Raw genomic sequence first — 27,867 nt, forward strand, 5'->3', positions numbered from 1 at the left:
TATAACTCTTATAATTTCTGCACAGTACCTTTCCTTTTTTATAAATTTCCAAAGGGGTGACTATGAGGTAACACAACTACTTCAAATGACTTTTAAAAATATTCAAGAACTTCTCTCTCCTGTTCAAAAACCAAGCATATACTATTTAAATAAAGACTCTGCTCATCCTTAATAAAATCTCTTATCCACAGTAAACCAGTGATAAATCTAATGACACTACTTGTAATATTTTTTTTTTCGTTTTTCTTTTTTTTTGGAGCTGGGGACCGAACTCAGGGCCTTGTGCCTGCTAGGCAAGCGCTCTACCACTGAGCTAAATCCCCAACCCCTACTTGTAATATTTTATAACCTCAATTTACTTATAATTTGTTCACTCATTCACCTACACTTTAAACAGCTGCATAGATTAACTTTTGATACACTTTACAAATGTTTCAAAATTTTCTACTATAAATATAAGAAATCACCAAGAGCTTATTTACTAAGCTCAAAAGTCTAAAACTGAACTACTGTAGCAGATTGAACACCATCTGAGAAAGGTAGGACCTCACTTGGTAAAACATAAAACATCACTATATGAATGTTAGGAGACAACGTTTAGGCTAGTGCTTTGTGGTTCTGGATGTCTTAATTCTCTATTTTAAAGTTTAAAATTTCATTTATATTTCTAATATATTTAAAAGATTAATAATACATGTAAGTAAAGGAGGCACAATCATTGATAGAAATGTTAATATCTGCATTAAAAGATTTAAAAACTATATAAAGTTAGTCGTGTCACTTTCCTGTGATACCATCTGTTCATAGAGCAAAAACCCATCTCAAAACCAAACAAAATCCACCACAAATACAGACACCGAGTCGCTCAGCTCATGGGAGGAATAGTTAGCTGCTGCTGCTGAAGAATTACTTGGCACACACGACGGAGATCTGGCCTAAAACTAAAATGTACCAGAGACAGGGGACCAACAAGATGGCATATCTAGTGAAGGTACTTGCTGTATAACTCGGTGACCTGAGTTTGGTCCTTGGAACTCTTTTAAACCCTGAAGGAAAGAACACACAAAGTTTGTCCCCTAATAGCCACATGGGACATGACCAAACATAATAATGAGGTACATCGTGGAAGAGGCCTTTAAAAATAAAAAGCTTAGAGTTAATCATTTAAAAAAAAATTGGGGTTGGGGATTTAGCTCAGTGGTAGAGCACTTGCCTATCAAGTGCAAGGCCCTGGGTTCGGTCCCCAGCTCCAAAAAAAAGAAAAAAAAATTGACAACTTAGAAAGGCTGATGCATGATATACCAATTGTGGACTTTTATTCTGCAGGAAAGGGCAGGGTTTTAGAAAATCAAATCAGTGGTATACATTGAAGGTGATAAAACAAACAAACAAACACCCCCCCCCCCCATTGAGATGCTGCTAAAAAGAGAGAAATAACCAGGCACTTAAGTACAGCAACAATTCCAAAACTGGAGGAATCAAAAGACTGTGGCTGCTTGGGTCCCTGACAAACATGAACAAATTCAGTGTTTCTTGGAACCACTTACTTTGACTCTCGCAAAAACGAATCAAGAGGAAAACAATTTGAGAGCCAACAAAGCACTATTAATAAAAACCTGGTTAATCACCCATTTAAACATTTCCCCCCTTCTCTTAATGGTCATGGACGGAGGCTCTTGAGTCAGAATAAAAACAGTTTCTTCCATCTGCAAAAGCCAAAAGGCTAAGGAACATATAATTGTTTGGGTTATCCTAAAGTACTAAGACTGAATTTTATATTAATGTCTATCTACATTACCCTAAAGTACTAAGACCAAATTTTATATTAAACTAATACAGCAGACTTTTAAATATATTTCAAATTGTTACTTATTTGAGTCCCTTCTTTTCTTCTATCATTTAAGTCCTGGGGAACTGAACTCAATCAGGTCACCAGGCTTGGCTTTGCAGGAACCTTTACTAGTGGACTCATTTCAGTAGCCCCAACTTTTAACATGTTTACATTAACTGTAACTCACTCTTGTCTCACATACTCTGTGCTGTTCCTGTAAACACCCCAATTGTGTTAGCTTCAAAATCTTTTACTATTCAAATGTTACCTGTGGGAAACATCCCCCAAACATACTTTTGAAAGGTAGAGTTGAAAAAAGACTTCCAAATAGCAATCGCTACCACTCCCATCTTGCCACCTTGGTTTTTCCAGAGAACATAAAACTGTCATTTGCCCATCAGTACTGTAAATTCCATAAAAGCCAGGGACTTAACTGTTTGATTTTGTGATGATCTTCAGCACTGAACTATTAGTAAATCTCTTATCTCTCACTATGTAAATACTACAAATCTCAAATATGCTGTCTAGGCCGACTTAGAGATCCACTTGCCTCTGCCTTGAGTGTTTCAATCTCAATTAAAGGTGTGTGTCACCATGCCTGGCTGTTTTTGTACTTTTTTTGGCTTAATTACACAGGGCTGGGTTTACATGTGGGTACCACATCTGATTCCAAATATATTTTTAAAGCTATCTGACAAAAAATTTAACATTTTCATATCACTAGAAAATATAAAATTGATATAAAAACCTATAATTATTAAAATTCACAATTTCTTTAAAGATTTACATTTTCTCTTTATTTCAGCACAATACTTGACAACTTCATTGATTCACACTAAAATGTTATTTTAAATATTGCACATGGAAAGTTTACATATCAGCATTCCTAAATATTGTAATATAAAGTAAAGAAACATGCAAGCTATCATTTTCCAAAGATATTATTTATTAGATTCACCAAAGAGAAGTGTGTGTGTGTGGGGTATGCTTCACTAGGAAGATCCATTGGACACACACATTAATAGGTTAGGCTGAGGAACATTTAGCACAAAAGCAGCATCAGTATTTTTCGTGTTTGGCATTGGTATATGTTTTACTAGTAGAGCTCTTTTTGAGGTCCTGGGTTTAATCCCTAGACACTAAAAGAAAACAAACAAAACTAAAGCAAAACAAAACAACAACAAAAAGTGAAAGAGGAACAGAAGTAGTGAAAACTGGCGTGCCTAGGACGTATTTCATAAATGAACTAGTCGAGAACATAATCCCTTAAGTTTCTGGTGGAGGAATACCCTGTGCATTAAAAGGTTCCAGGTATTAGACATAAAGCTGCTCTAAGCTATCCCTTAACTCCTCGGTAGATGGAATGCATCGATGGTCTTTCATTTCTTCTGTAAGTAGCATGCCTAAATATTTGCTGGAGCCAAGACTATTTAACACAATAAGGACTCCTTTTTCTCTTTTGGATGATATTTAATAAAAAATGACACTCAGAAAATATTTTTCATAAAGGGATAGTAATATTCATTTGCAAAAGGGAAAACACAAAACTAAACAACCAATTTTAATTAGAATGTTAATCTGTAAAACTGTACATCTAAAACCCTAGATCACAAAAGAATATCCATGTGTAATTATTTCTTTGAAAGATAATTAAATTGTTATTAATGTAAATGCATAACTTTAATTTTGCTACTAGCTATTTATGCTTCAAAATTTATCAGAAAGATGGAAATTAACTCTAGATTTCCAAGTCATTAAAATATACTTAAAATTTACACTTAAATGTATATTTTAATATATACAGGCTATTTCTTCCCTTTGAAAAGATGGGGGGAAAACTACATACACTTAAAGTAATCTTAGTGAGTTTTCTATTGCTGTGAAGAGACACTATGCTTATGTAACAAATGCTTACCTCAATGGCCCATAGTGATACGTAAAAGAGCCAATATCATCCTCATACAAAAGCTTCAAATTCTAGCCACAATATATAATCTTTTTCTACTTTACACATGGACACCCCCACTAGAAAAAAATGATTGCTCCTAAAACAGAGTCTTATTTTATAATTAAATCAATAAGTTAAAACTTACTTAATTGTACCTTTAAATTAGATTTGGGTAGTGGTTCCTTTGGATACAATTCCTTAATAAGTAACTGAAATACTTTTAAGATTTCCACAACACACAGTATTGGGTAGAACTCATTAAGAACCTTTAATTTGAAAAGGTAAGAGGCTCCTTGTAGGTAATGACAGAGTTATAGAACATTATTGTGAGATACCTACATTTTCTTAAATATTTTAAAATAATGACCAAGTATTTCAAATAACAAACATAGGCTAGTCAAAAGAACATTTCCTCTGAAATATAATTAAAATATTCTTAATATATTTATAAAATTAATAACTATGTAGCTTTAATCTGAATTTAAGTATTAAGGCACAGAAGTCCTTCATACTTTTGACTTGTTAAAAATCTCCTATTAAGGACTTAAGGTATTTCATACTTTATCTGTATCTAAAGAAAATTTCAAATCAAGAGAAAAACATGGGGCTGGTGAGATGGCTCAGTGGTTAAGAGCACTGACTGCTCTACCAGAGGTCCTGAGTTCAATTCCCAGCAACCACATGGTGGCTCACAGCCATCTGTAATGAGATTTGATGCCCTCTTCTGGTGTGTCTGGAGACAGCTACAGTGAACGCATATACATAAAATAAATACATTAAAAAAAGAGAGAGAAAAAACATTTTTCTATTATAAGTAATAATCTGAGTTCAAATTCATATAGGATATAAAGACACATTAAAATAAATCTATGGTACTTCTTATATGAAAATGCTGGAAAGTTGTACTAAGAATATACTCTACCACTGTAGTTCTTAAAAACTCTGGAAAGGTGTTCAGGACTTAAAAAATACTTATTATATCAATTACAGTCAGTGCTCCATCTGTGAGTCAAACAACCACACATTCGAAACATGTGGGTGGTCAGGCATGGTGGCCCATAGATCTAACTGAAGAATTTGGGAGGCAGAGACAAGAAGTTCTCTCTCTGAGCTCCATGGCAGCCTGGTCTATATGGTAAGACGCAAAAAGAACAAACCAAACAAATTATTTCTTGAGCAAAAACTGCATTTGTACTGAATTGTCCAGTTTTTTTTTCTCGTCATTATGGGAATAACAACCATCCACTGCACAACACAGTAAAAGCAATATAGAGATAAGTTTAAATATAAGAGGAGGACATGCATTCATCACAAGCAGACATTTTATACAGGAGACTCAAGTATTTACAAATCTGGGTATCTAGAAATCCTATAATCAATTCCCCACAGACACAAAAGTAATTATATATATATATATATATATATATATATATATATATGTGTGTGTGTGTGTGTGTGTGTGTGTGTGTGTGTATACACATACATACATACATACATACATACATACATACATACATACACAGGTTCTCCTTTGACTTACTTTTTTTGGCCAAGGATGACCTTAAGCCTCTAATTACTTTTCCACTTCCCCAGTGCTGGGATTACAGGTGTGCACCTGGGATGCAGTTGTAAGGTAAAACCCATGGCTTTGTGCATGCGAGGCAGAAGCACTCTACCAACTGAGCTATATTACCATCCCACAATTATATAGTACTTTAAGAGACACACTATGTGGAGAGCTGTTACTAACATCATTACAGGGTCATACCAAACATAAAGTCACTAATGAAGTCAGAAAAACTGGAAAACACACAAGTAGCATCAGTACACATTGAACTACGGTTGTAGAGTATTGTCAACCTTACTTCAGCAGCACAGTCAATACTGGAGATAATCTCAGAATCTTAACGCCAATATTTACGTGCTGCTAAGGCACTGCTGACATCGCTATCATAGGAGCTATGAATAAAAAGACAGGTACTTTCTTCAGAAGATCAGATCCTTGTATTTTGAGGCAGCACAATATGGCCTGCACCTTTTCAAAATCCACAAACCATTATGTGCTGCTACTTTACTCCAAGGTTTTGTTTTTGAAAACTCATAGCACCTGAATAGTAATTTACAAAAGAGTCTTTTTAGGAAAAAAGCAAAATACATAAAATCCATGTTTGAAAAACCCATCACTGGTATGTGCATAATTTTATAAGGTTTCAGCAGAATAAAATATATTTCTATATCATAAATTTAATAAAAGCCTACTGCAAACACAGTGCTATAACTTATATAGTAATCATGAAAGGAGAAAAGCAAGTCATTTTTCCATGACAACTTAATAAGAATCTGATTATTAAATTAGCCAAACTTCTGAATGTATTTAACATATAAAGCAGTTATAAAAGTTGGGTTTTACTTTAAGAGCAGCACACCCTTCAAAGCCAAATTCATAGGATGAAGCTTTATGTTAAAGGTCAAACATAAAACATATAAGAGCTCAGTTTCAAGAAATGTATACTAGCAAAATACTTAAGACACACACATGAAATATATACCCCCCCCAATCTACACATGAACACTCAAGAATTACTTCCATATTGGAATAGTCATTTTGAGTTCAGTGTCCTTTATCACCCATTATCCAGAACAACATCTTAGGATGACAGGTCAAGTTGGTTTCCTGAAAGGATACAGAACAGGAATCCTGTAGCTCAGGCCTAAGTAACCATTTGTATGGTTCCCATTACAAAGGCTGTTCCTTTAAAGGTATATCATTTTATATAATAGAACAATTTTATACAAATAAATTTGCTTTCTGTTCTCATTATTTATAGGATGCACAGTTGTTATTCTGTTCATGAGCACAGTCATATTCCATTTAAGTTTTGTTTTTTCTCTATTATTAAAATGTATGTAGATAATTTATGAATAACCATGGTTTCACCCATTTCTCTATTATTGCCTGCAAGTTTTAATACAATTTTTAACATCTATTTAAGATACATCAACACATACTTGAATTTACAGTGTGCTAATTTGTTTCCCATTGTTGTGAAAAACATCATGATCAAAAGCGACCAGGGAAGAAAACAGTTTTTCATTTTACAACCGAATGTCCATCACAAAGGGCAGGAATTTAAAATCAGGAAACAGGAGGCAGGAACTCAAGCACAGGCTGTAGAGGAATGTTGCATACTGGCTTGCACTGCTTGCTCTCTTATACACAGGACCGTCTGCTCAGGGGTAATGCTACGCAGTGGGTTGGGTCCTCCCACATCAAGTATTAACCAAGAAAATGCCTCCTAGATATATGTCCATAGGACAAGCTGATGTAAGCAATTCCTCAGTTGAGATTCATTCCTTCTTTCTAGATGTCTGTAAGTTTCTAAACCAACCAGCACAGTTACATGAAAATTTAGGTTCTCTTCAAACCTACTGTCTAGTTAAATTTTAGACATGTTTTAAAACATACACGATTATTTTCACTTAAATATTTTACTGAATATCTACTCTATGTAACCACTCTCCCACTTGTTATACTATGGTTGCTACAGTTATCTTGAGTTTGAATTTCTACTTCCCTAGTATTAAGTTAGCTTAGCATTGTTATTATTGGTAATCATGTATCTTCTTTAGAAGAATGTCTATTTCAAGACTTTTTTTGGTTTTTGCCTATTTACTGATGGTGAGTTTTAAAAAAAAAATTTCTGGCTTAACAGTTAATACTACCTACCAAAAACTAGATATGCAAATATTGTCTTCCATTTTGTCTACCTTTGTGTTTTGTTTACAGTTATTAATGCACAAGTTTTAGATTTTGAGGAAGTTTATAAAATGTTATTACCTCTATTTTTGGTATTAAATACTTGTCAAATCCCCTGTCTTGAAGTTTTACCTTAAGTTTTCTTAAGGGGTTTTCACTTTTAGACATTTTTGTTTAGTCTCTGACTATCTGAAACAAAATTTTCACTACATAATAAGGTCTAACTTCATGTTTTTGTGTGTGTAAATATCTAGGTTTTCTCACACTATTAAAAGACAGTCTTTTCCCTTTAGTGGTGGACTGAGCCCATCTCTAGATAAAGAACTGTTTTTACTATTGCATTTCATAGCGGATTGTCCATTCAAACTAGACTGTGTGGCAGTCATTTCCTAGTACAGCCCAGGCCATTGCTCCATTCCTATGCACCTTAGGGCACCTGAGATACCACACTGTCTTTACATCTTCAAATATTTGGTTTCAAGTGTGCCAGCTTAAAAAAAAGTATGAAAATAATTAAAGGTAAACACTATTAAAAATGATTTTGTCCTTTATCTTTATGTAATGGTTATAGTTTCAAATTCAGTGGTCTTTAGAGACAAGGTTTCTTTGTGTAGCTCTAGTTGTCCTGTAACTCACTCTGTGGACCACGCTGGTCTGGAACCTAGAGGTCTATCTGCTGGTCTTCCTCCTGTATGCTAGGGTTAGAAGTGTGCACCCCCATGCCTGGTTCCAAACTCAGTGGTTTATATTCTAGCCTAAGGACCAAAGTAATTTTCTTTGTTGGGTTTTGATATAGTTCAAGTTTTTACTGATGTTCTTAAAAGAAAAAAAAAGGCATTATGAAAGGTGAGATAAAAATAGGTAAACTGGGCTGGAGAGATGGCTCAGTGGTTAAGAGCACTGACTGCTCTTCCAGAGGTCCTGAGTTCAATTCCCAGCAACCACATGGTGGCTCACAACCATCTGTAATGGGATCTGATGCCTCTTCTGGTGTGTCTGAAGACAGTGACCGTATACTTACATATAATAAGTAAATTTTTAAAAAAATAGGTAAACTAAATTGTCTTGCTCAAGAAGGTAACCCAAGGGGTTGGGGATTTAGCTCAGTGGTAGGCCCTGGGTTCGGTCCCCAGCTCTGAAAAAAAAGAAAAGAAAAAAGAAAGAAGGTAACCCAAGTGTATATAGGAATATATGGTAATCTTTAAATACCTGAAATTAATATTCTTTGTATAAGAAACCAGAATTTCACAGCAATTTAAGTAGATCAAAATGTCCTATTTTCCCTTCAACTCTATTTGTTTCAATTAATATTTTTCTTTAGAAATATTTACTTACCTTAAAAAACTTCCAATATTAATTCATCTTGTTTCCATAAAATTTAGCACTTCACAAAATATTTAAGAGATTTTTAGGCATGTTGCCTAAGCTATATATCATCTTGACTGCATCAGAATAATGGGACAGGTTTTGAATTTAACTTATTATTAATATAATAAGCAACTAGTAATTTGTTGGGGCACAATGACAGAATACAGACTCTGAGGTCAGAACCTTGACATTCTCTCTGGTATAAGTCTCTCCCATGGCTGTTATTCTAATATATGGAGCCCTCTCTGGCTCCTGGGATCTGTGAATGAACATTAACACACACACAGGCCTTTAAAGAACGCTTCTGAACCACAGCCATCTCATGAAGCTGTCTAAGAACACTGAGAAAACACGACCAGGTTTAAGGTCTGATGACAGGGCAACAAATCCCAGGGAACAAAGAATCTACTTAAATAGCAAAGCTAAGGGTATGGAATATTGCAACAAAATTTGGGAAGTTAAAAGCCAGCTATGCTAATATCTTTGATGTAGCAATAGTACCACTATAAAATCTTTGGAACTGTTTCTTCTCTAAACATTTAAAAACCCTAGTTCTAAAAGTTGATATGTGAAAGTGACAGAACCATTTGTAGTGCATACTACTAAATACTGAAAAATTTCATTTCCACACGTGAATTTTCTCTAAGAAAATGAGCTTATGTAACATATTTGAAAGAAATTGTTTTAACAACAACAACAACAACAACAACAACAACAACAACAACAACAACACCACAACCACCACCACCACAAAACTAAAATGACAGTTTAGGACAAGTCAGATGTGTGATCACTGACAATTGAATATGTACTTTAATTCTGTATTCAGTTTGCTCATTTTTACATGGAAATTTTTGAAATTCAAGTTTCAGGGCTGCAGAGTTATTAACTCAGTGGTTAAGAGCATTTTGTAGTTCTAAAAGGCCTGGGTTCAATTCCCAGCACCCACATGGAGCCTTGGCATTTCTTTTTCTTTTTTCTTTTTTTTTTTTGGAGCTGGGGACCGAACCCAGGGCCTTTGGCTAAATCCCCAACCCCCTTGACACTTCTTCAAGTGCCTACACCCATGTGCAGACATTCATAAACGTAGCATACTCATACAATGATATTTTTTTAAAAGTTCAAATTTCAGAACAGAAGATGAGAATAATCACAATAAATGTTCTGAAGACATTACCCAATGTATTCATGCTTAAAAGTGAAAAATGGGGGTTGGGGATTTAGCTCAGTGGTAGAGCGCTTTCGTAGTAAGCGCAAGGCCCTGGGTTCGGTCCCCAGCTCCGGGAAAAAAAAGGAAAAGAAAAAGTGAAAAATGGCATCATTACATTGAAACATTGCATCGGATTGTATATTTGCAAATTTCAATTCCTACCCAAACCAGGTGGGTGGCTAAGTGTTATGAGTGGAACATGCTTATAATTTCAGCATTCTAGAGACAGAGGCAGAAGAAGTACTATAAATTTAAGGTCAGGGAGGGTTTCACAGCGATAAGCTGTCTCAGACAAAGAAAATGAACATACCAAATTTCAGACCCTGGTATAACCGTTTTAATTTTACCCTCCCCCAACTCACTCCCATCCATACAAGGCATCATATAAGCAGGGCTGTCCTGAATTTCACTAACTAGTCAAGGATGACCTTACTCTCCCTCTCTCCTGCCCTCTGCCCTTCTCTGGGATTACAGGCACGCACCACTGCACCCTGTCTACTTGTTGCAGGATATCAAACCCAGAGTGTCATACTTTCTAGGTAAGCACTGTACGTACAAACTGAGCTACACTTTCAGCCAGTTTTAACTTTTCTAAGATCCAAAGTAACCTCTTAGTAGAATTCTAGTACTTGAATCTAATTAGAAGGTGAAACATTACTCAAAGTGGAAAAAAAAGTTCGTATTTTGCAATAAAACTTAATAAATTCCATGGTTATGATGTTGAGAATAGAAATATCATCATGGCTTAAGCATAAAGATACAGATTCAGCATAATTGTTCTATTAAACATTTACATATCAAAGGCTTTGAGGATAAAGAATAACCTTTGTAATTCTCAAAACTTCAACAATTAAAAAAATTAGAGACTACAATGAACTCATGAATTATAAAGTAATATATAACCTTCAGAACACAGACTACTTCATACTCTCCGTCTCCAATTTTGACAGTAGGTGGCCCTTTCATCACTATTCAACTCCAAACCAAGCAACTATTTTTCACTTTTAGCATACACTTCTCTCCCAGGAAACATTTCCTTTTAAAGAAACTAATTTTTTACATAAGCTTATTTATTTGTTTGTTTGTTTGTTTATTTACTTGTGGGCTGGTGTTTTGCCTGTGTGAGCTATCTCTCCATCTTCCTAAAGAGACTTAAGGTAGGTAAACTTTCCTCTGAAGTAGCACAACAGACAGGAGTTGATACTATAAAGAAATTATATTGCAAATAAATTAAAAATATCAAATTTTTAGCTTATCACATAATTACACAATTACATTTTTACTAAAAACAAAAAATTCATCACTTGCCATAAAACCGATTCTAACTTCCTCAATAATAAAAATATTCTGACCCTTCCCCTCTTTCTAGTATTAATTAATTCCCATATTTATATTATTCAAATCCAACAACTGATAACACTTAAAACTGGTATGATTATGTATCACTACTATTGTATTGCTAAGCTGACACATTTCTTTTTTTCTTTTTCTTTTTTTCTTTTTTTCAGAGCTGGGGACCGAACCCAGGGCCTTGTGCTTGCTAGGCAAGCGCTCTACCACTGAGCTAAATCCCCAACCCCAGCTGACACATTTCTTAATGGAAAATAGCTCTTTTTAAAAAAACTAGCATAGCTTCTGAGAGTAGTCAGAATGTTTCCTGAATTAGGAAGTAATTAGTTTATATCATTATTAGATTACAGCATGATCAATACCGAGAGGACTGAATGTGACTTTTTCTTCATATTTTGTTTCTTTATTAGGACATTAAAAAGATAATCTAATATTTTTTAATGTAGACAATGTACTCAAAGATTTTAAATTATTAATCATATATATTTAAATTACCTTTTCTGTAAATGTATATGTAAAAGTATGCCATTGGTGTGTGGGTCCCAGCAGCGAAGAGAGTGTTGGGTATCCTGGATACTCATGTTGCTGTAAGCTGCCTGATGTAGTCTGCTGTAGGCCCTGGGAACCAAATCTGGGTACTCTGGAAGAGTATCAAGTGTTCTTAACCAGAGCTATCTCTCCAGCCCCTCAAATGATATAGATTAAATTGGCATTATATAATTAAGTTTATGTATCTAAAAATGTAATGTGAAAAATCAAATCAAAAATAAAAAGACAAAAAACAAGGAGGAAAAGAAAAGTATGACTTTGAATTTCTTTTTTTTTTTTGGTTCTTTTTTTTGGAGCTGGGGACTGAACCCAGGGCCTTGCGCTTCCTAGGTAAGCGCTCTACCACTGAGCTAAATCCCCAGCCCCTGACTTTGAATTTCTTAAGCGGAAAAAATTTTCTATTAGAACTCTAAACTAGAAAGCAAATGTGAAAGAAATCTCTTAGAAAAACGAATGCAAAACTACGATTATTCAATTCAGTACGTCTAGCATATTAATACCATTATGCCACAACTTCTAGGACATCCATATGCACAGAAAAGTGCTCGTCTTGGACCTTGTATGGTTCTGGTTCTCATCTCTAGCACTGTAAGAGAAAAAGGAAGGAAAAAAAAAGACACCTCACCAAAACAAAATAAAACAAAACAAAAAAAACCCCAAACACACAAAAGTCAATCAAACAAACAACCCCCACCCCCTCCTCTTACACACACAGTCCATAAGGGATTAACTTAAATCACTATCTTGAGAGAAACTATGGTATTAAATAAATAAAAGAGAAAGGTAGACACAGCAGAAAACCACATAGGATAATGTAGTGTGGTCACAGTAGGAATACACTATCAACTGAGAAAAACTGTCTTTCCTAGAAACTTTAAGTTGATACAAGGCTGAAGCTGGCTTCCATGTGACCAATTAATGAACCCTAGCCTAGATTATACAAGGTTAGGATTTATAAACATTTCAATTCTAATTTCCCAGAGATAAAAATTGGAAAAAAGAAAAAGCAAACAGCATTTCACCATGAGTAAAATGAAGGTTTCAGTATTTATTCACCTTACCTCTCTACCACCTGGCCCCAAATAAACCATTCTGAATACTCGAGTTGAATGGCTGATCATTTGTAATTATAAGGTCACCTAACTTACAGGTTCTGGATTACCAATGAGATAGCTGACACAATGGAAAGGAAGCATCTGAAGCACCGACTTTCTTTTAAACAGGGTCACCTAACCCTTAACACCATTAGCAACAGAAACTTGGTCCTGAATTCTCTGCAGAGATTTAAAATTAGCTCAAGTGGATACTGTTAATTTGAGAATCTGAATTACTTTCATAGAAATAATTACTTGTATGTATTTAACACTATTTTAATGCTAGTTTTCTTAGAGATATATTAATGTCAGCCAATCTGTTAGAATTACTGTTATAATTTATATTTTTCAAAATTTAAATGAATCAGGACAATCTTAATGTGTGTAAAAGTGTGTACACATACAGAAAAGAAACTGCACTGGCTGTTTTCCCTTCCTCTGAAGTTTTAAAAGTTGAATGTACAAAGAAGTCTCAAATAAATGTATAAACCAAAAATATTTCTCACGAGTCTATTTTCAAGCTATAAAACTGTAAGATCAATACATTTTGAGTAATGATAATAAAAATACCATTACCAGTACTGAAGAGATTGCTCCTTGGTTAAGAATACTTCTTGCTTTTACAGGTACCAGGGTTTCCAGCACCCATATGGTAGCTTACAACCAACACCTTATAACTCCAGTTCAGGGGATCCAATGCCCTCTTTTTGACCTCCATGCATACCAGGAACATACATGGTACACATATATGCACACAAATAAAATAAAAATATATAAGCCTTAAAAATGATCTTTGCTTATTTGTAAATTTTAAAGAAAGGATTAAATATTGTGATTTCAGACTTGGAGATAACAGGGTCTTTCTATAAAATACTTTCCACACTAGTAAAGTTGCCTAAAGCAATGAGATCATTCTTGTTCTAAATTAATATCAAACATCAGTTAGTAGAGAGCTAATGGGCGATTTAAGTTATTCAAGAATAAACAGAAAAATAATCAGATACAAATGGAAATATGATACCAAACACAAGTCTTCGTAGCAGTGGTGCTGGGTCACTGAAGAAGGAAGGAGCTAGAAACTAATACTTACAAAATAATAATTGTTGGGCTACTTAGAGGGCTGTTTTAGTAATATCTTCATTTTATCATTGTTAAACCTGGGAAAAAAGAGTAAAGACTTTAGAATTTGATCTTATTACATAAGCAAAAACATTTTCAACTGATGCCAACAATCACTATTTCCTGATTCTTAAACATTAAAAAAATAAAAAAAATCAGTGGTTACTAATCTCTATGAGGATAAATAACTCTGAGGGGAGTAAAAGATCTGGAAATAAAGCATTATGCCATGTTAAAACACACCAGAAGAAAATATTGTTTAGAAATGTCTGAGGCAAAAAATAAGACAAACTAGCAATGCTGCAATTGTTCTCACGGCTGTGCTTTCCTCTTAAGGGAAAGGGTTTATTTAGGGCCTCACACCCTAGCAGGAAATACATCACAGCCCATCCTTTAAAATGATCAAACAAAACTACCCTAGTGACCTTAGTCGCACTGTTTGATTTCTGTGGGATATGATTATACACTGTACTTGTACTTTTGAGGCAGTCTTGTTAATACAGCCCAAACTGGCCCTGAATTTGGGATACTCTTGCCTAGGTGCTGGGATTACTGGAATATACCAACATACCTACATACATGTACTTATTACAAGAGATAGCACAGAAAGAATACACTAAACCTTTATAATTTTACCAGCATATTCCAAGTGTGCATTTTATTATGAAATACTTTCTCACAGAAGTAGCAACATTTCTTTTTCTTTCAAAATCCATCAATCCCCTTTTCCAATAATGCCAACATGATTTTCTACCCCAAAACCAACTCTATACTGAATGCTAAAAAAAAAAAAAAAATCCCAATCAAACATTAAGATCCTTCTGTGCTAAGTTCTGGTCTCATTCTGTTCTTACAATGTAACTATAATCTTGATGAAGTACTTATCTGTCCTACATGAATTTTTACACCATAACTACAAACGTAACTGTTGTACACATATATTTTCTTGAAAGGGTTTTTATCTGCTGAATACAGTTACAATATACAGAACTCTTATTTTAATGGCTATATAGTTTATATGACTATCTCACAACATATAATGGGGAAGGGTCTACTGTAATTTCAACTGCACTACAAAGCTACTAAGTGGGCCACAAACTACAAATTCCCCAACATCTGAAAATACATTAGAAAAAGCCAGTTCTAGTTAGAAATTAACATTTTTTAAAGTGTTGAGCTTTATTTTTATTTTCCTTTTACTTGTCACATCTATTGTATGTTTGCGGGCTTTGCCTGCTTGTGTGTCTGTTCTCTTCTTGCATGCACAGAGCCCACAGAGGCTAAAACGTGTGTTGGGTTCTCTGGAACCGGGACTGTGAGTTGTCATGTGGATTCTGGGAAGTGAACCTGGGCCCTCTGAAAGAGCAGCAAGTGCTCTCTTTTAACCTTTGAGCCATCTCCCCAGCCAGCAGTTTTTCTTAAGTGATCAATCTCTTCTGCTTTTGGTGTACAGCGAACACAGGTATACATATTAAGGCTTCCACTAGAATAAACCAGAATTTGTTCCCAAACAGTCTCATAAAAATAAAGTTCTGATAATGAATTATTCTTCATATGACTGAGACAATACCAACATTAGAAGTGTGGTAGAAATGATAAGCTTTCTAATTAGACCCTGAATTTTGTAGATCCAAGATAACCAGTGGCTGGGATGCTAAAGCCCAATGCTTGGTTTGGTATGAACAATCCTTCCCACCCCCACCCCATCTCATTTGTGGTGTTCTTTTAAAGAAAGAAAGAAAGTAGAAAGAATCTTTTAGAGCTTGTAAAATGTATAAATTTTAGATACCTAGTATCAGAGATTTTGATTAAACAGATCAGGAAAAAATGCTTTATTTTAGCTTATTTTACTAGCTAGTCCACAGACATGTTTTAGCAGGAGTCAATCAGGGTAGAAGATACTTTCAAGAGAAGATTATGCAGCTAACTTTTAGGTTAAGCACCCCCAATATCAGTATGTCTATCTGTCAAACTACATCACCATATCAGAAACACCACTCTCCCTAGAAAGCAATTACAGTTAAAATGCTTAATTTCCCAATGTCAGAATAGACCGTGGTCTCGATTAACTCACGTAAATATACTATATGACAAAAGCTAATTTTCTTAGTAATAACAATTAAGAAATGGTATTCTGAGTTAACTCTGACCAATAAAGCAAACATTAAGCATGGGGATGGATCAGAAGAAATTTTAATGAAGACAACAAAAGAGAAATGATGAGTATCTTTTAAAAATACTACTGCAAATGTCAGGCTTTAAATCAAAACACTGATCAACAAAAAAACAAACATCACTAGTAGTGTTCTATCAAAGTTTTATAAATAAAACCAGAACTTAAACAGAGAGCTAGTATTCACTTACCTAGGACTGTAATTATACAGACGGAAGAGAAAAACATGTAGGTTGATGCAAGTCTGTTTAAATTACAAGTGTACAAGTCTATAAAACTATATCACTTGAAATATAAAGTCTAATTACTATAAGATACACAATAGGACATGGTATCATTTTAAGAAGAAATCATAAAAGTATGACTAGAAATATAAAAGTTTAAGGGTAAGAAAAAAAAATAACAATTTGTACATTTTTACCTCTGGCCTATGCTAGTTCTAATGACAACATGAAGTATAGAATGTTTTTATTATAGTGAAACTAACAATAATTCAGCCTTTTTTATATGAGGCTACAAAAGGAAGATAACGTCCTCAAAGTGAAAGAAATACTCCAAAGTGGTCACAACTTTTCTTTCTCAAATATATATCTGAATTTGTGATACAAGCAACTTATTTTCTTATTCTATTAGCTTAAAAGTGTAGAAAAGCACACGTATTTGTAGAGTTTGCCAACTCTAACATGAAATTTCCTGAATAAAAATTAAATATAACACCATTGAATAAACAGTTAAAAAAGAAGTCCAAAGCCCACAGATATTTACTATTTTCTTAAGGAAGCACTGAAAAGAGAGTGTCTTTCAAAAAGACCATTCTTCAAACTACATATGGGAAACCTTTCCACTTGTGTGCAAACTTCCTTGGCCACTCTGATTATAGACTAACAGAACTCTGCAGTACAAGCTGGCTGACGAGCAGCAGCGATCACCCAGCTTCAATTCTTATAAGAGACAAGAATGACTTATGGTGGTGACACTTGCTTCTTCTACATGATGCTCCCACTATTTAAAAAGCACTACTCAAGAAAAACATATGCACCTAGCTCTGAGAAAAGAAGTGCTTCTGTATGGTTTATTTAACAAGTACACTTGTAGCATAGGACAAAGTTATTTAAGGAGAAATTCAAAAAGGGTGAGGTGAAGAGAGAAGATAAATGACTGCTTTGGTTAGAAAAGGAACTTACAATGTATCTTAAAAACTTAACACATTAACAGTCTTCAGTTTCTGAGACTACATTTAACTATTATCAAATGTCTGACTAGTTTTACCATCTATCAGAACGAGTGCACAGATTCCATAGTTGTACAAATTCCAATCAAAAAAGAAAATCACACTCTTGCTCACAAAATGCCCCAGTTTCCTCCCAGGCACACGAACTGAATCACTATCATATGCTGCTGACTTCAGGTACTATTTAGAAAAACAATCTCCAGAATGGCAAAAATTAAATACAGCATTAAGTGTTCAGCCAATATGATTTTTTTTTTCCCTTTCAGGAATCGATTTGGGGTCTTGGCATGCTAGCCAAGTGTCTACCACTAAGTAATAATACTTCCTGGACCTAGCCTAAAAGAGTTAACAAAAGCCACAACTGAAGCTGGCAGAATGGCTCAGTGGGTAGTGGTGCCTGCTATGACAATCTGAGTTTCATCCCTGAAACATGTAGAAATGAAGGTCCCAACTTGACTGTCCCCTGAACTCTGTGATACACACCCCCACCATACACACGGTAATAAAATAAAAATGTAAAAATCACAACTATCAAAAAACTTCCAGTGCAATTGTTAAATGTGTACTGCAGAGCTAAAACCGTAGTTAAGCCCAGAGCTATCAATTTATAAAAGTAAAAACACTTATTCTGTTAAAATAATTTATATATAATAAAATGCTATTTAGGACTCCAACTTTAAATGTAAGTTATGTTTCAACACTTTATTAAATTTAAGTAATACCTAGTCTTGAAATAAAAATTGAAAGTATGAAATAGTAGCAATATAGTAAATTTAGGTATTTTGCAAAAACAATAAAATAACTGCAATCTTTTTTTTTTTTTTTTGGCTCTTTTTTTCGGAGCTGGGGACCGAACCCAGGGCCTTGCGCTTCCTAGGCAAGCGCTCTACCACTGAGCTAAATCCCCAACCCCAACTGCAATCTTTTATAAAAATGAACAAAATGTTTTCCACTAAGTTGTCAGTGTAGAATGTCAGAAATAAACTATAAAAAAAACCCCACAGGATAATAAGGTAATTTAAAATATGCTCATTTAGTACTAAGGTGTTTGTAATATAATTTATAACATTGAGTTGCTTTATTATTTTTTTTTTTTGTTGTTTTCTTTTTCAAGTTTCTTCATGTAGCTCTGGCTGTCCTAGAACTCACTAAGTACACCAGGCTCGCCTCAAACTTAAAGATACTTGCCTCCCAAGTACTGAGACTAAAGGCATGCGCCACCACCACCCAATTTATAACACTGAATATACAGAAATAGTAATAGATTAATTTTAGAAGTCACATTTGAAACATGTTGCATATTTTCTTTCAAGTGATTATATCAAAATAGCAAAGTAATATTAACCTAGTTAATATGTGATAATAAAATGTCCTAAGTGTGGCTCTACTGAGAACAGAAATTTTACTTTAAAGCCATATTTTTAAAAATTTTAAAGACTTAAAATTAACTAAATATTGCCTATTGAAAAATGTGGATCAGAAAGTATCAGTTCTGATACATTATGCCTTATTTGAAAAAAACAAACAAACAAACAAACACATTAGGGATAGTTGTTAATTTTAGAAAACCACAATATATATACATGTACAAAACTGCTTCTCATAAACATATTTAAAATGTTCAAGTTAATTCTGTTATTATTTAGCAAATCTTTGCAATACTTTAAAATATCTATCAAAGAAAACAATCCTGCTGACAGTTTCAAATCCAAGTTCTGTTATTAACTAGCATTATAAATCACAGATAATAATTTTAAGGCCCCTCATCAACAAATGTTAAATTACCCCATCCTCGTCTATTAACATATTTTTCACTGTAAGATAAATATTTCAATAAGATAGAAATGATAGTACAAATGTACTTTAAGGGCAATTATTTTTCCTGGAACCTTGATCATGCCTTTAACTGAAAGAAAAAAAAATTCTATATTCAAGATATAACTATCACTGGAGAACAATTTTAATTAAAATATTTAAATCAATTCAATAAATTTCTGTCCTCAAATTCTTAACAAATAAACCACATTTTAAGAGAGAACTGGAGAGATTTGCAAATTTGAAGTATTTACAACATGTCCTATAAAGGGTCATCATATATAACTGTAACAGCTTTTATTATTAGCCAAGTTAAGGTTTCTTATTGTATCAGAAGTGGTCAGCTATAAGAAACTTTTAATATCTGTACTGTTGCTTTTAGATACTAAATTATTTAACAAGCTAAACTTCCTATGTTAATAAGCCAGATTATAATTGTAGAGAAAACAATAACATAATGTCAAATATTTGGTTCAAACAGTAAATTCTAAGACCCTCAGGTATCATAAATTTTAAACTCTAAATTTGGAACCATGCATTTAAATCCTCGCCTGCACTATAAGCTCATATACTGCTTTCTCCTTCATTTAACCATTAAAATTGTGTCAATTATCTAGATTAAAAGTGATAAATTAAATGTCAATTCCTGCCTCCTTCCAAAATACTACATTTTTATCTTAATACTCTCTAACCTAAAAAACACTGGGTAAGATAGAGGAAAAGTTTATTCACACCCATCAAAACTGTTTTGTCATAACTTAAAAATCAAAGTTATAAAGACATTCTATGCTTTGTATTTATTTGAAAGTCACCATGTATAAATGTAACAAAAAGTTATCAGAAATTTTTGTTTAAATTGTTTACTGATTTCTATTTTGCCTCAATTATTAACAAATGTGCATTTCTGGATTATCTATCTCATAATATAAAACTATCAAACTCTAGTTTTTTATTATTTGGATATGGATCTTGACATTCTAGCATTCTAAAACACACCTGAGAATTTGTTCTAAAATGTTTAAACTATTTAAAGTTAAGAGGTTTTTATGGGCAGGAAAACTGTATTTTGATTCTTAAGATTAAATTGCACTTCTTAAGAAAACAAAGCCTTTGAGATTTTTTGTCATTTATTTATAGTCATATTACATAATCAACAATTCTAAAGAAAATTAGTTATATTTTAGCAATTGCCATTTCATTTAGTAAATATTATTAAAACTTATGGTTAATATTTTACTAGAAAAAAACTAACCAAGTAATGTTGAGTAATAATGTCAATATATTCGTTTTTATTAGACCAGATTACCATTTAGGAAATAATTGTTTAAGCTGAACACTAACTGAAATGCTCAACTAAATATAAAAATCGAGTAAAAATAATGTTAGAAAAATGGACTACAATAAGTATTTTGGAGATTAAGGTAGTAGTTACCAAACGTTTAAACATTCTAAATTTTATTACTAGAGTGCTGTAACTTTTGATATTAATAATATATCGAGTATCTATGAGTAAAATACTTATTTTTGCTTAAGAAAGTAGGTTTTTCAGTTTCAACCAAATTGTGCCTTGGTAAGAAAGGTATTTGGAATACTTCAAATTTTCTTAAAATATTTTCATTAATCTTATCTAACTTCTAGACTCTACCTACTTCTCCACTTATCAAACCGCTAAGTACTAAATTCCACCTGACTTAAAACACTTCATTTTGTAAGAATAAAGTCCACTACATCACTAGACTCCTCATCTAGCACATTGTAGTAACATCCTTGGGAAAAAGAAAATTGCTACATACAGTTTGTTCTTTTTTAGGGGGTGGGTGGGGGAAAGGTAAATTCAGATGAATCTACAATGCAGTAAAAACATCAACTATGTTCTTAAAAATCTGGAATTTTAGCATGCAAGACACTTAAATTCAGCCAATTTACAAGATTTCTGTTTATTCTTTACTTACTGATTTTAGTTGATTCAAATGTTTCAGAATTACTATCAAGTCCAATCATATTGCAAAGATATATAAGGACAGGTTTTGAAAATTCATTAGTATAAAGCAGACATACTGGTACATATTTACAACCCCAGCACTAAGGAGAGTTTGAGGCAGAAAAATGAGTAGTTCTAGGTCAGCTTAGGATACAGAGCAAGTTCTTGGCTGGACTGGAGAATTAAGACCCTGCCTTAAGAAAACAAAAACAAACAAACATTAGTATACCTTAATCTCCTATCATATTCCAATGTATTACGTGGGTATTCGATCAAAAAACTGGTTGTTTTCCACAACTGGCTCTCTTCTAAAGGTTAAAATCTGCAATAAAAATGGCATGTGTTACTGCATGAAGACACTCAACAGAGAAATATCTCCTGTAGTTCCCCCAAGTTGATCTAATCCATCTCGACAATGCTCTCTGGAAATATCTTTAGAACAAAAAATAACTTGATTAAGAACAAGTAATATGCATTATCACCCAAAGCCTTTTCAAACAAATCAGGTAAGTTTCTGCTTCCATTTCTCTTTATGAGAGAACTGAGAAAGATTATAAAAAATACTTTGTAATTCTAAAATCTGTACATAGTTTAATTTTGGTTTTTTTTTTTCCTTTTTTTTTTCAGAGCTGGGGACGAACCCAGGGCCTTGTACATAGTTTAAAAGCATGCAAAGGATAAGGATAAAATTTGACTACCTTTCCCCTAAAATTACTAAATGAATCAATGATGATAAATTATCATTATTCTCAACTTTAGTATTGTTATACTTGAGTGAATATTTTCAAATATTTTAATATTACAGTTCTACCAATTTAAAAATTTTTAGCAAATGAGAAATAAACAGACCACCACTAGACTAGCCTTTTAATGCTTCCAAATAGAGTTGTAAATGCAACTTTATTTATTTGTTTCACCCTTTCTGGATCTTAATGACTTAACAGGCAACAACTATATTAAAAGAGCAAGTTATTAAATAGCCAAAGGGGTAGATGTACTACATATGAACCATAATACTTTGTGGGAGTTTTCTACTTTTATTTAGGAATGGCTGAAGCAAGAAATAAAATAAAGAAAGAATGAATACCAAAAGCCCCTTTATATCTGTTGTTAAATATTTGATTGTTTAATGGGAAAATTGCATATTTTTTAAAAGATAAAGTTTTTTATATTTAAATGCATTGAAATATAGGTACCACAACCTTAAAAATAACAAAACAATAAAAAATTAAATGTTAAATTTTAACATAGTAATGTTTTTAAGCAGTATAAGAATATTAGATAATAAGGAACAAAAAGTTTGGATATAAAATGTTTATGACTAAAAGAAAAATCTCAAAGTAAAACTCAAATTTATTAGTTTACTATTTATACTTAGAAACATCACAAGTCTTTCCCATGTAACATTTCTTTGCTCAAACAAGACAGACTTAAATAGGAGCACATTAAACTCACAACTTCAAGAAAAGTATTAAGAATAAATTACACACCCACACCCACACACTTATTAAAACTCCATTACTTGAAACCTGTCTCAAAGAAAAATCCATTAAAGTATCTTTTATAAAGGCAAGAAAACAAAAAAACTTACCTACCAGAAAGCATTATTTACAGAATTTATGGTCATTTGTACATACTAACAATCAGATATTACATAATAGTAACAATTAAAATAAATATTATATTATATAGACAACCACATTTTAAGGTTCTAATACTGTAACCTATTAAAATTAAATGCTTTATATAATTTTCAACACTCAGTTGAAATAAAGTGTTATTTTACTACTGATTTCCTTTAGTTTTATGAGATTTGAGACCACAAAGTTACAGCAAGTCATAGTTTGAAATCTAATTATATGCTAAAATTAATTGCAAAGCATATAGTTTCTAAATTTGTGCAATTAAAAATAAAAAGAACAAACTATGCATAGTCTTACAATTTTTTCTAAAATGTGCTGTTCTAATTATAATCATACTAATTATGTATCTCATAAAAGGGGTTAAATAGAAATTAACATGGTGATAAACAAAAGAAAATAAAAAAGCCAAAAGCCTTTTTAAGGTTGGAAACATTTTATGATTTGAGATGAACTTTATAATTTCCGTAACTGTAAATTTAAAATCTAGTTGTTGAAAGCTTTTTGAAAAAATATTAAATATAGTCTGGAAATATCTTTCTTAAACTCCATCAGCTGAGCAATAGTTCTAGATTGAAGACTTTTTCAACATTCTTTATAGTTGCTACATACAAACAAATACATCAATAATAGAAGTAAACCTGTACACAAGTCTTCATGAAACAAAAACTAAAAGCAGCACACAAAAGAGAAGAAAACATGCGAACCAGAACATGAACACTATGACAATTTATCCTGAGATTTGGTTCCTAATAAACATTAAAACAGATATTAATCTAATGGCATACAAAACCCTAAGGCTGCATTTTGTAAATGTACACTAAAGACAAGTTAATAGGTTTTTTAAAATTGTCTAAAATTAGACCTTTAATTGGAACTAGTATAAAGAACAAACAAATGAAAATCAATGCTACCAGGGAAACTGATACTTTTGTTCCCACTCTCCTACAATAGTAAATGGAATGCCGGGAGAACTATATCAGCACTATTCTTCAATGCTATTTTCCTGTGGTAATAAATAACTTTTGCAGCTTTCACAAAAGAACAGAAAATTAAGAGTAATCAGTTTCTGTAGAAAAACACAGATAACTATTTAAAGATTTAAATAAGTAGTTATAGATCTATTGGAATTCTGTCTTCTACCTAGTATTACATTAAACATGAAAATACTTTGAATGTTGTGAAATTTATTTAGGTGCTAGTGTATTCTAAATAGTGTATTCTAATACGAGAATTAGTTTAAATAAAGAATATTAGTTTCAACAAGTTGGTAAAACAAACAAATCAAAGAAAAAAGAAAAAAAAATACCTTCAATTATGGCCCTTAACATAATACAAATCCCATAAACCGAAGTGTCAAAAAATATAGTTCAATTTCACCAGTCTGGTGAAATTAAAGCTTCTCTCCACTCCCATAATTCTCTCCCAATCATAATTAATTTGAATAAAAATTAAAATAAAAAAACATACCAACAGTAAAAAGCAAAACGCATTTTACATATTATATGCAGAATAGAAATGAGATCTACACTTTTAGTAAATCAAATGTTATAGATAATTTTAGGAAAATTTTATAAAAAGATCCAAAATAAACACTCTGAAAAAAAATTATGGGGTTCAGTAAACATAATTATTATTAAAGTAATATAAGAGTGTATTAATTGTAAATTAATTTATAGTCTTATATATTTATGAAAATGTTTCAATTGAATATTTCTAACTGCATGTTTGTCTTAAATTGAAATGTCTCAAAATTTCAATTATTTATAAGATATAAAAATTTAAGTTCCTTTCAAAATCATCTACTCTTTGAAAAACCACACCCTGTTATCAAGATGCAATTAAAAGGAATGACAAGCAGAGTAATAAATATTGATGACTGTCTCAAATAACACTAAACAAAAACTGAAATCAGTCAAATAAACCAACACATATGCACTGCTGTATACAACACATTTCCTCATAATGAATTTGTAAAAGGAACGCATTAATATATAATATATGCTCACCTGTACATACTTGTTATAGTCTCAACTAAGAAACATAAATGGCTTGTAAACTAAAATTTTAAATTCACTGCAATGCCTCAGTTAGAAAACAATTTAAAAAAGATTTGCAAGTTCTAAGAATATATTATATTTTTACGAAAAAATGTAGAACAGATAATTTAATGTTCATTTTCATCAAAATGAAAGAAACAATTCTCCCATAATATGTATCCAATATATACACGAAGGCTGAGACGAAAAATTTTCATCAAAGGAAAAACCAAGCACCTTAGATCCTTCGGACAAGTTTTCAACCAATGAAGAACAGAAATGTCTTATAACTGCAACAGCAGAAATACAGTTTTCCGAAAATAGCCTCTTCAGTTTTACATTTAAATATATATTTCAGAACCATCTGAAAGGCTTTTACGGAAGAAACAACTCTATTATGTACTAACTTAAAAAAAAACCCAAAAAACCTCCGATTTTACAGTTTGTACCTACTTGAGTAGTTCTCTGACTAAACATAGTTTTTCGGTAGGTCAAGAATTATCAGCTCCAGGATCAACATTCAAACCCCCCAGTCCCGCTTCCTTCCAGCCAATCAGTGGGTAAGAAGCCCGGCGTTTGGGAGCTCCGTTAGATACAATTTGAAAAACATCACATTGCGCTCCTACTCTTCTGGAAGGGATCTAAATGAGGGCGGGTCCCAGTTTTCACAGACACAAACCAAATCCAGGGTTCTGATAAAATTCCAGAGGGAGAAAGCTCTGTAGGGGGCCTGCTCGGAATAGCAGGTCACTGAGGTTCCCAAGAAGCCTTATTCCTCAGCGAATAACTGAGAAGCTGCTGCCAAAGCATCTGCGGAGGATTTGTGAGCCAGGTTCGTGCGACCCTCCCGCAGGACCTCACATTAGCTAAGGGTTAATCTAGGGGTGCTGAGGGAGGAAAGCGATACAAGATCTCATGAGTGTTTAACGTGGACTCCACAATACCTAGCGATTATTACCTAAAGTCAAAGTTGTCACTGGCTTATTCAAAAGCTGTCGACTCCCGGTTGACAAAAAGCCAACAGTCAATGGGGGGAAAAAAAGAAAAGAAACGAACCCCCAAAAGGAAAGACAACTCCGATTTCTTCCACATCAGCGCCAAGAAAAGTTGAGGACTGCAAAATTACCGTTAAATCGTAGGTGCAAAGGCTTGTCGGCAGGAAACACCAAGTTCCACGCTACTTTTCCTTGAGACGCTGCGTTTCAAGGACTGGAGAAGGAAAAAGTCTTCTAAGAGAGCGACGCCAGGAAATCGCAAGCTCGCAGCCCCGTCCTTCCCTTCACCCCGACACCCCTCCCCCCGAGAGAGAGAGAGAGAGAGAGAGAGAGAGAGAGAGAGAGAGAGAGAGGACCGCCGGGAGAGCAACGACAAAATGACCCAATTGGCCGCGTCTGTCCGCCGCGCCCCGGGCCGGGACCGGCCGGCCCGTGTCACCTCTTCCCTGCGCGCCCCGGGTGTCCCGGGCAGCAGTCCCTCCGGCGACCCAAGTTTCCCGGCCCGACACGGCCTGCGCCCAGACTGCCGTGCACACCGGGGAGGGCGGGCGCCTGTCGGGGAGCCGCGAGCGAACCTGCCGCGTCGGCCTAGCTCCCCGGCCGCTCGCGCTGACAGGTCGGGCGGCGGCTGCTCGGCCGCGTCCCGCTCAAACCGCGCCTCCCCTCCCCCAGCTCAGCGCTCCCGCCACAAGCGGCCAGACGCCGCCCACCCGAGGACACCCAAGTTACGCCGGCCGGATCTCCAGGGGAGCTTCTGCCAGTAAAGTGAGGGCAGATCTCGAGTCCGGTCCCTGTTCCCCTCACGGTCCTCCGGTCCCACCGCTGCCACCTCCCGAGACCCACTTTGCTACTTGAGGCTCTTACCGATGGCGCCGGGTCTGGCGAAGCCCCACCGACTGTCCTTTGGTCTAAGTTATTTTTTTGATGATTTTTGGGGGATTTTCCGGCGCGATCCTAGCGTCGCGCTACTCTCGGACAGGTTATCCCTTCTCTCCCGCTAGATTGATGAGATCAGGCATCACTCGAAAATGGCGCCGAAAGCGCTGAGGCTCCTCATTCAAATTCGTTAGAGCCAACCCCGCCGCCCCGGGGCATGCCGGGAAAGCGGGCTGTCTCCACAGCTGTCCCAGTCGCTCCCCCCCCCCCGCCCTCGCGCGACCCTGTTGCGCATGCGGAAACTTCTACCTCCCTCTTCCCCGGCACATGCGCAGAATCGTCTGGCGCAACACTCTCCACTTCCTCGGTTCCAGTCCCCGCCGCATCTTGCACTTGCGTGTGTGCCCGCGTTACCCTTGTACGGCAGTGGAGGTGGTCAGCTTTCGGACACAACTCCGGTGACACACTAGTATTCTACCTTTGGGATGAAACAAATTATGGCCTATTTTAAGTGTTTCGTAAAAACAAAACAGTAACAGCTTTTAACTGAACTCCGAGCCACCGTGTGTGCCTTAGAGCCTTGTGTGGCTGCTCAGGAATTTAAAACTGCACAACGGGTGTCGCGCTCTCGCTCTCAGCCAGCGCTTCGCAGATCTGTCAGACCTAAGCCTCGAACCACTTCACGAGGTAGGAATTTTACGGTTCAGTCACAGGACCAGCGGGCGGCTGTCACACATCGACGGTTACCCCCACCCTAGACCTCGAGGCGTGCGACCCGCCCACTATTCACAAGCTTTCGATTCTGAACTGGAGACACTGGAGACGGAGATGTATAGTCTTTTGGTACTAAGGTACTAGGGTACTATAGTCTTTGGTACTAGTCTTTGGTCA

At 34.6% G+C, this 27,867-nt stretch overlaps 1 protein-coding gene across 6 annotated transcripts in view; it reads left to right on the plus strand.

The window, feature by feature from the left end:
- Nucleotides 1-27,867, plus strand: part of Kcnrg (potassium channel regulator) — a 72,018-nt gene that overhangs the window by 19,143 nt on the left and 25,008 nt on the right. For 2 of the 6 annotated variants that reach the window (XR_005494005.2, XM_063274279.1), the window contains one exon: nucleotides 1-27,663. This exon is cut by the window's left edge. The gene's annotated coding sequence lies outside the window, so the exon portion shown is untranslated. Of the gene's footprint in view, nucleotides 27,828-27,867 lie in introns of all 6 variants that reach the window. The other 4 variants (XR_005494010.2, XR_005494006.2, XR_005494007.2 and 1 more) reach the window with 4 other exon arrangements.

The sequence above is a fragment of the Rattus norvegicus genome, chromosome 15 (genome assembly GCF_036323735.1).
Source record: "Rattus norvegicus strain BN/NHsdMcwi chromosome 15, GRCr8, whole genome shotgun sequence".
NCBI classification, from domain to species: Eukaryota; Metazoa; Chordata; class Mammalia; order Rodentia; family Muridae; genus Rattus; species Rattus norvegicus.